Below are 9,039 nucleotides of genomic sequence, written 5' to 3' on the forward strand. Positions count from 1 at the left end.
ATCTTGATTATCTCCACCATCGAGCTGATTTCTTAACAATGCAGCTGTCAGGAGAGCTGACCTGAATTCCAGATCAGGTTGGGATGAAACCTACCACATTCGGTGTCATTTGAGTATTGGCTGCTTCGGTGCATGCCAAGCTTGTTCCAAAATCAGGGATCCACCTCTCTGCCAGGATCGGGGGGAGTGTGGTGGTTCCTCGGGCAACCCCCCGTCTGCCTCACCAAGTGCTGGCTGGAGAGGCAGCCCGATTTCCTTAGCCTTGTGCAACTGAGGAATCCTTGTACAGAGAGACAATTTCCTGATGACCAGATATAGTGGGCTTTTGTATAGCATTTTTCACTGTCAGCATGAAGGGATTAAAGGAAGGTGATATGTTAGGCTCTAGGCTGCTCTGCACTGGTTCAGACCTGAGTGGTAGGGAAAAAGAACCAGTTCTTCAATTTTATTTAATTTTTCAAACTTTTCTTTATGATTGCTTTCCAATGATTTCAACGATAGTGTTAAGGCCAAGAAAGAACAGCTAGTTTGTTTAGTCTGATGTGGTATATATCGCTTGTTTGTTTCTTCCAGGACATTACATTTTCCATGTATTTACTTAATGGTTTATATTTGACTAACGCATATCTTTCTTAAAGACATTCAAACTTGATTCAATGATTGCTGGAATGTCCTGTGCTTTCCAAAACATTAAAAATTACATCACTGTGTCAAGACCCCTCCTCTTGCAAAATTTTTCTATGATGCTTCTATGGCAGTATTGCAGGCTTGATGGCTTTAGCAGACATAACCCTTGTTAGGTATTCGCTAAGGTTTCAAAGTATTTAATTGGTCTTGAATGTATAGTGCAGTTCTGCAAGTACAGGACTGAGATATTTACTGATCCCTTTTGTCTATTCTGCACATTTAAGTTATCATTTCCAGGTAGGTTGACACTTGTATAGAGGAATTTTATAAACTATAGTGGTTTTCAGCAGAAAAGGAGATGTTGCTAAGGGAAACTCGTGGATGTACGTCCTTACGTGCAGCATGGTGAGAGCTCTTCAGTTACTGCTTCTGGCACCTCTCTTTAGTCTATGCCTGTTCCGAAGGTTAGAATAAGCAAAAAATCTATTCCACAGAAACTTTTTTAACCTTTCGTAAAATTTTTGTGTACTTACGAAGTTTTCATTTGAATTTTTTGCATTCAATTTTTCATTTAATTAGGAAGTGCTTCTGCAGAGCCTTACAGAAAGGTTAGCTGGATGTTTTGCTCTGCTCCCTCCCAGGTGTGTGCCTGCCTGGTCCCAGTGCTCCTGGACCTTTTTGATGAGCGTATTCCTGTGCTGTAAACTCAGAACTGGTGAAAAGCTAACTTCCTTGCTTGTTTAATTTACTTTCAAATTCTTACCCTACTGGGGAATCAATCCTTTTCCAAGAGCTAAGGACCTACATACAATTTTTACTGGTATCAGTTAGCATTGGTAGCTAAGTACCAGATGGCATCTTCAACATCATCTTCAGCACTTCAATGCAGAAATTAAAACAAATGTCTCTTATTACAGAAAACTGTTTGAAAATGAGCATAATGCTACAAGTTCTGGGGGCTGACTACAACATGAAGGACATCTAGTGTGAACCCTCAGTGAAGACTGGAGCTCCCTTGCTTGACTTGTCTCACACCACAGATTTTTAGCCCACAAAACAGGATTTCCTTGTGCCAAACGTTGAGAATGCCTTGGGGAAAAATTAGTACCCAGCTCCAAAGCCCATTTTGAGCTGTTACGGTGCCATTGCCCAGAGGTGGAGGTGTGTACATCCCAGTCCTGCCCTCCTGCCAGCCTCCCTGAGCAGGCAGTGCTGATGCCCTGCTCCTGCTGCTGCCAATGGGGATGGCAACGATCAGAACAAGTTACTGTGGTAAGAAACTATGCTCTAGACTTGTGCTGAGTGGGAAAGCTCTCTTACTTACCCAGCAGTCGTATTAGCTAACTTATTTCTCATCAGGTAGAAGTTTAGATAGAATTTAGAAGAAGTATTTGGATTAATAAAGAACACTTTGATTTTAGAGTTGTGCCTTTTCTGCCACGTTGTCTGAGAATGATGGCAAGCAGAGAAGAGAGTTCATTGCCAGGCTGGTATAAATAACCACAAGGGAAAGATCTCTGTCAGGTGTAACTGGTACAAATGATGCTTTATCATGCAACAAATACATGAGCTTCTCTAATTCTCCTTTCTATTGGCAAGACAATGGTGTCCCGTGTACAGCCTCTCCTGCTAAATTCAGGTTGTGGTAGAAGGCATCACATACACCAGCAAAGTGCTTCTGTGATGGAGATGATGTCTCAGGCCGGGACAGACTCCGTTATTAGCTTAGGGTGAGAGGAAAATCCTCTGGACAAAAAAAATCTAGAGTGTTTTTGTTGTGTTTCCTTCTAAAATAGATGTGAATTCATCCATTCAGGTTCTCGTCCTTTTGTCAGTTGTTCCTTAGTGATGAGAACCCTGTGTGTATTCTTACAACACACATCCACGCATCTTTTAATTTTTAAATTAATATTTTTCTCTTTTTAAAATTAAACTTGAAGACATGTATTCTGGAATGATGACAGCCTGAATTTATTACGAGTGCCTGAAATAAAATTATATTTTCTTATTAATAAACCCTTACATAAAAATAACAGTTGAGTATATGTTCAGTGCCAAAATTCTGAAGAATGTCAAATCACTAAACGGGAGAAATTACTAGCTAGACACCTGGAATTGGAGCTTCTTGAGTAATGAAGTAGCTTTTGACAGCTGTAGCCTCTTTTGCAGGTGCAAAAAGAACATTTTCTTCTTTTTATCTGCTTTACATCAATTAATGACTAGAATATTCCAAGTTGGGAAAACAACTGGGAGTTGAAAGAACAGGAAAATTTGTTTGTCCTCTCCCATCTTATGGGTAAAAGGTGTGTGTGGGAGTCTGAGATGGACTAATTCTGATCTTGGAGAGCATGGAAGCAAGGAAGAAAAAGCTCAGCTGGTTAATTGCTGATAATATTTGCACTGTTAGGTACAACAACTGCCTTGAAATGCAATGAATATTTTGATACTATTTCCTGAAATATGCAGGACACAATGTAGTTCTATTTAAACAATTATGTTCTTCTGGATATTTTTGTTCAGAAGCAGCATGACACAAAGCACACATTAAAAAGTTAATCGGGTAACTAAAAAGGCCATGTCCTGTTTTCTCACAAATCAAATGTAAAAATCAAAAACCAAAATAAATGCTGAGGTATATAGTGACGTAAGTATGGTTTTAATGTATTCTCTTAGTTAACAAAAACAAATACTAAATACAACCTCAAAGCTACCTTTCTTTGCAATTAAACATTTCTATTAGTCGTCAGTCTCTGAGAATAACTTTTTCTTGTGAATACCTGTTAGAAGGCAAAACTGAAATGCAAATAGAGTTACTTAAATTGTGATTTCCTGGTTCTGATTTAAACCATAATTAACAAAACTGATTTAAATCAAAGCGATATAAATTAGTCTGTCTTGCTTTAAAACTAATTAAGGATGTGCCTTGAAACCACGCTTATATCAGTGCTTTGAGTCAGTGGGTTCTCTGTATCATTCAAGTCTTAATAAATCACAGCGAGGGATGGAATTTTTATTTAGTTCAACAGTCTCGATCTCTGAATTTAAGGCCACTGAAGAATAGATTAACATTTATAATTGCTAGGTTGATCAGTAATGCAAATTAAAAATGGAGATTTCAAAACAAATTAACCTTTGCAGTACATCATGCAGAGACAGACAGACAGTGAAATCACTGAAAAGGTTCCCCTCCTCCTTGAAGTGATTTGTCACAAATCGCAATATTCTCCATGGTGCTTTAGTGCTCTGCAGCAAGTAGCCTCTGGAGTCTCACTGTCCAAAAAATAAACTGTGATAACTGAAAGAACAACCTAGACAGTTTGAGGGTGGCAAGTTGCTTCATGGGCTATCGTTGCTTTGCATTGCTCTAGGCAGACTTGTATGTTTTGGGACTAAGATTAGGATGTTTAGGCTAGGGACAAATGGGTTTATAATTAGATATGTGCAGGCTCTGACCTATTAATTGAGGCTTATGCTTCCCTACATCTATCCTCCACATTTAACGAGACTGTGCTTTAAAGCAGTCAATGGCAAAAGGATCTTCTGTACCCATATGCTTTTCTGCTTCAACTCTGCCTCTACCGTACTTTGCTGAGAACTTTTCACTGCTCAGTCAAGAGGCAACTCGGGCTTTTCCTAAAAGCTGTCCCTCTTTGGGATACCACATGGATAGAACAGACAGCGTGTCAATATGGTCTGTATTGTATTTATTTATAAAATTAAGAGCTAGACCCCACCTGGAAAAAAACAACCATATGTGATCAGCACCTATGAATGTGCCATGCTCCCCTTGTGCAGAGAAATAGTCAAAACTGGAGAAGATGGAGTGGATTTTGATGGCACCATGTAAAATCTGAGGAGGTCCAAGACTGTTCCTTCCATGCCCAGACATCTACAGAGATGGGAGACCCTGTCAAATGCAAGAAAATGTTGAGACCCCTGCAGAGGGGTCTATGGGGAAAGAATGGGGCAGTCTAAGGCTGGACAGCCATGGAGGGAACAGAAAGAGCAATGGTATCACCTATTAGAGCAAACTGTTTTGGTCTCTTCTCTTGCAGGTACGTCAGCTCATGGAATGTTCTCGTCAATCGATGTAGCTGATGAGGACTCCAAGCTCACTGTGTGGTGCTGTCCAAAGAAACGGAGACAAGGTAACTGCGCTTTCAGTGTAAGCACGTATGATGTGTTTCTGTCACGGTCCATAATCTCCCAGAAAATCGCTGTGTTCACATCTACAGTGCTTTGCCCAAAATTTCAATCCTATGAGCAACCTTTAGTACCTTCAATGTGCATTGCTGATGACTGAAGTTGAATGCAGAATGTTCCCTTTCTCTCATACTGTGTACCTCCACAGTCCTTACCAGAACTGGGTAGTTCGAAACCAATGTGGAGTACATGGCCCATTAGTCTGACCCTGTGGAAAACATTAGATTATGCAGATGCTTATGCACATCCTTTGTGTAACAGTAGAGCTATTGTATAACTTGTCTTTTTTTTCTATGAGTGGACTGACACAGGGGGGAAACTGGTAGTATTATCTCCTGATCTCATGGCTCCAGGAAGATATAAATAGGGAACGAACAGTGGTCTTGAAAGCTTCCTCTAAACAGAATACTTTTTTTTTTTTTTTTTGCTAAGTTTATAAACAGAAATAAAACTAAACCAGCGAGTGAATGGTATTTTGGTTAATGGGAAAACAAAGTCAGGGAGGATCTTTAAAGGCATCCAAACTTGAGCAGTGGAAATGTAAAGTGCTTTACTACGTGGCAGAGCACAGATGAACAACCTAACTCCTGGTACCGTGGCACGGGTTGCCGATGGCACTAGTTGAGGCTTGGCGGTGGGCAGCGTGGTGCACGCACGGGCATGGCATCGGGCGTGGGAATTGGGGACAGAGCTCCCCTTCCTGCCGGGGCCACGCCACCCACTTCCAGCTGAGATGCTCTTGGCTTCTGTCATCCGAAGGATGGCAAAAAGTGGGTGAAGAAAAGCTGATGCGGCGGGTATCGATCAGGCTACTGAATAGTCAGCCAAATACTTGGCATATTTTTCAGCTGTTTTGGCAGACAATACAGGATTGCGGTCTGGAAGAAAAAGGTTCCTGTCTAGCTGTCTTGTTTAGTAGGTGTTTCTAGCTGCTGGTAAGGGTATTGGCAATAGGAACTAATTAATAGATGGGAAGTTATTGCTTTTAAATGCATGCAACTATTGCGCAACTTCCATAGACATTCAGTTAAACATGCCCCGCTTTGCATGTCTCATTTTTTCTTGTCTAAATAAACTGCAGTTTGTTCAAGAATCTCTCCCTTTCCCCATGCTATGTTATTTGCTGAATAATTTTTTCTTCTTTTTTGTTTTCTCTCCCCCTAAGGGGAATGAAGTATTGCACGTGGACTTTTTCCCAAAATCAAAGCTCCTTAGTATAGTTAGCCTTTTTGGTCTATCTTATTACTGATATTTATCCAGATGTACTGGCAAACACAAATTTATTACAGTATTTATTGGACTGAATTTGAGGTTATTTATAATGTGGTTAGATGGCTATTTATTAGACATGTCACAGTGGCTATTTAACACTTCTATAGCTGTCTAGCTGGGATTATGACATAAAACAGTATTTATTGTATATAACTCAGAAAATGTTACAGGAAGAGCAAATTCTAAGGGAGAAGGACACAATCATCAGAGTAATGGAGAGACAAAGAACAAAAACATAGTTTTAAACGGCAGTTCTCAGCTGGGCGGAGGGAGGGGAATATTTAGGATGTGAGGAAGTCCAGGTGCAGATTTTAAGTTCTCTAAAGTGCACCAGCACTCTGCCCAACAGCTGACCTTTCCCTCATGAAATGGACATTTTTCATTTAGAAAAGGAAATGAGAATCATCTTCTTTGATTTCTTTACACTGATTAAGTAGAGTTAAAATGTTCTTTGGGACCATTTTTTGTAGGGAACAATTTCATAAAAATCAAGCATTTCACAGGCAGGTGTTACTTTGATATTTTTAATGTTTTGTGTTAAGGTGGTATTGACTATTTTATTTCACTGTGATGGATTCAAATGATGATGTTTTTCCCATATTGGTAGGTTTTTTAGCTCTGTGTTTCATTGTTGTGTCATCGTGACAGTTTTTTGCACCATCAGGACAAAAAGCTTTAGTTTCTATTCACATCTGCGGGGTTTGGTTCTTTTTCTTATTTAAATCAGAAAAAGAAAGCACATATTCAATGTACCATGAAGAAATCTGGATGAGGCTTACCTGCAAGGAAGAAGAGACTGTAAGGGCAAAAATTTCCCAAAAGAATTATGAATTTCCTTTAAAAAAATAGTTTCCTGTAATCTTCAGAAAATGCAGATTGATTAGGAAAACAAATTCCCCGTTTTCATATATAGACACAGACCATCTTAAAACATTTCACCAAACAAAGTCAGTCTCGTTACTTCTGTTTAACAGATAGACCCATGTCTGTGGGAGGATGTGGAGGAGAGAGGAAATGAGGCCACTGGAAGGTTTTGCAGGTGTGAGGGTGACTCTGGGCGGCCGCCGGTTTCCATTTTTCGTGATGGTGCAGCGGGGGAAGGACGGAGTATGGGGTGAAGGGTGTTGTCCTCCTTTTTCTCCTGCCTCCTTTTTGCACTTTCTCGTGGCAAAAGAGTTTGTTTGCAGGCAGAGTCACTGCTACGCGGAAGCAGCAGACCCCTTCCCAACTTTTGCCTTTCCACCCTAATTCAAGTTGTCCACCCAAAGTCCCATGGGACTACATTCCCTGCATATGCATAGTTAGCTCATCACAGGATGGCAGCTGTTGTGGACCAATAAATACATATTTATCCTTTGCTTCTTACAGATGGAAGAGCTGAAATACTTCAGTCTTTAGGTACTAGAGACTTGAACGATGTAGGATGAGATGTTGAGTAACACAGAGGCAGGAGGACATGGGAGAAAAATCTTTGTCCAGACCACACACGGACTGGGAAGAGTTTTAATGATGTTCTTTAAAAGAGTGTAGCTGCCAACTAAATTCAAGCTAACGCTAGTGAGAAATTACACTAGGTAATTCAAAGAGACTCTACATTTTCTTAAATTCATTAGCTGTCCATAGAGGGTTAAAGAGACCATAAATAAAAATAATTACATAGGAATTATGGAGTTCAAACAGAATGTGTTACTCTGCTCACACAAAGCTTCAAGGGGGACAAATTAGAGAGCATTACTAGCATACTCCACTTTTTCAACAAATCTTACAAGGAAGGAAGGAAAAACGTAATAAAGTAAAGGAGCTGAAGATTCATGTTTCCATAATAGCTGTATTTGCACTACCCTACCTGCGAAATTTATTCTCTGTGGTGATGTTGCTGAATATTTTTGATTTTTTAGCCATCCTGTTTTTCCCCTGTAAGCAGCTCATTTGAGTGTGGATATTAACCTGCAATATTCTCTTCACTAAAACTTTCTTTGGCTGCATTACACCTGGGCAAGGGCTCTTACAGGGAGCAAAAAGCAGCATGCAAAAGTGATAAGAAATACACTCACAAAAATTCATTCTTATTTGAGCTCGTTCATTCTAATTGTCCTCTTGAGGCTTGAGCTGGAGCACAGAGAAATCCAAAGGGGCCTCACTCGGCTGTGGGTCAGGTTTTCAGGTCACCTGTACATGGCAAGTGGTGAATAATGAGCATGGTGCCAGCTCCTTGGGCCTTACCTTGATGATGGAGGTAAGAATTCGGCCACTGATTTCACTAAGTGCAGCCTCAGGGCTGGAGGAGAGCATTGCCACTGACTCCTCCTGCAGCAAAAGGCAATCACAGACCTTAATGATTAGCAGGCTGGTTTGTCCCAGTAATGCAGTTGACCATGCCCTGATTAACTGGTGCAAACTGTGCCCCAGAACATTTTCTCTGTAGAGTTAGCTCTTTTATGGATGGCAATGGTCCAAGAAGTTGTTAAGAGTCACTGCTGAGACTTGATATGCTTACAAATATATTTCCATGTGTAATTATGAGTACTATGACGGCTGATTTGTCCCTCTCACTGATATAAACAGGCTGGGATTAATACATGTATTTTGCAAACAGAACTGCATATATTGAAAACTATTTAGGGTGGACATTATTTCTCCACCTTTTTTTTATTTTCTTAACAGAATCCTTTAAGCCAGTTCAAAAAGTTTGCTTTTGCAGACAGAATGTCCTTCCCTTTAGTCTAGGTTAGCCACTCGGGTGGGAAATGGGGTTTGGAGGTCCCAGCCCGCTTTTTTGTGCAACCATCTGTGAACCACTTCGTGCTGTGGCCCTTTGCTGTCCTACCAAGTTTTGCCCTGCTTTTCTAGATTTAAAACTTGTGGGAGGTGGTTGTCATCTTTTGTCTTTTATTACAGACTCCAACATGGTATGATCCAAGACCAGGGAGTCTGGAC

At 40.4% G+C, this 9,039-nt stretch overlaps 1 long non-coding RNA gene across 2 annotated transcripts in view; it reads left to right on the forward strand.

The window, feature by feature from the left end:
• LOC138681836 (uncharacterized) overlaps positions 1–4,766 on the forward strand; it is a 48,764-nt gene extending 43,998 nt beyond the window's left edge. For both annotated transcript variants that reach the window (XR_011322043.1, XR_011322044.1), the window contains one exon: positions 4,683–4,766. This is a non-coding gene — a long non-coding RNA (uncharacterized lncRNA). The remainder of the gene's footprint in view (positions 1–4,682) is intronic.
• The last annotated feature ends 4,273 nt before the right edge of the window (positions 4,767–9,039 follow it).

Source organism: Haliaeetus albicilla, chromosome 24 (assembly GCF_947461875.1).
Source record: "Haliaeetus albicilla chromosome 24, bHalAlb1.1, whole genome shotgun sequence".
NCBI classification, from domain to species: domain Eukaryota; kingdom Metazoa; phylum Chordata; class Aves; order Accipitriformes; family Accipitridae; genus Haliaeetus; species Haliaeetus albicilla.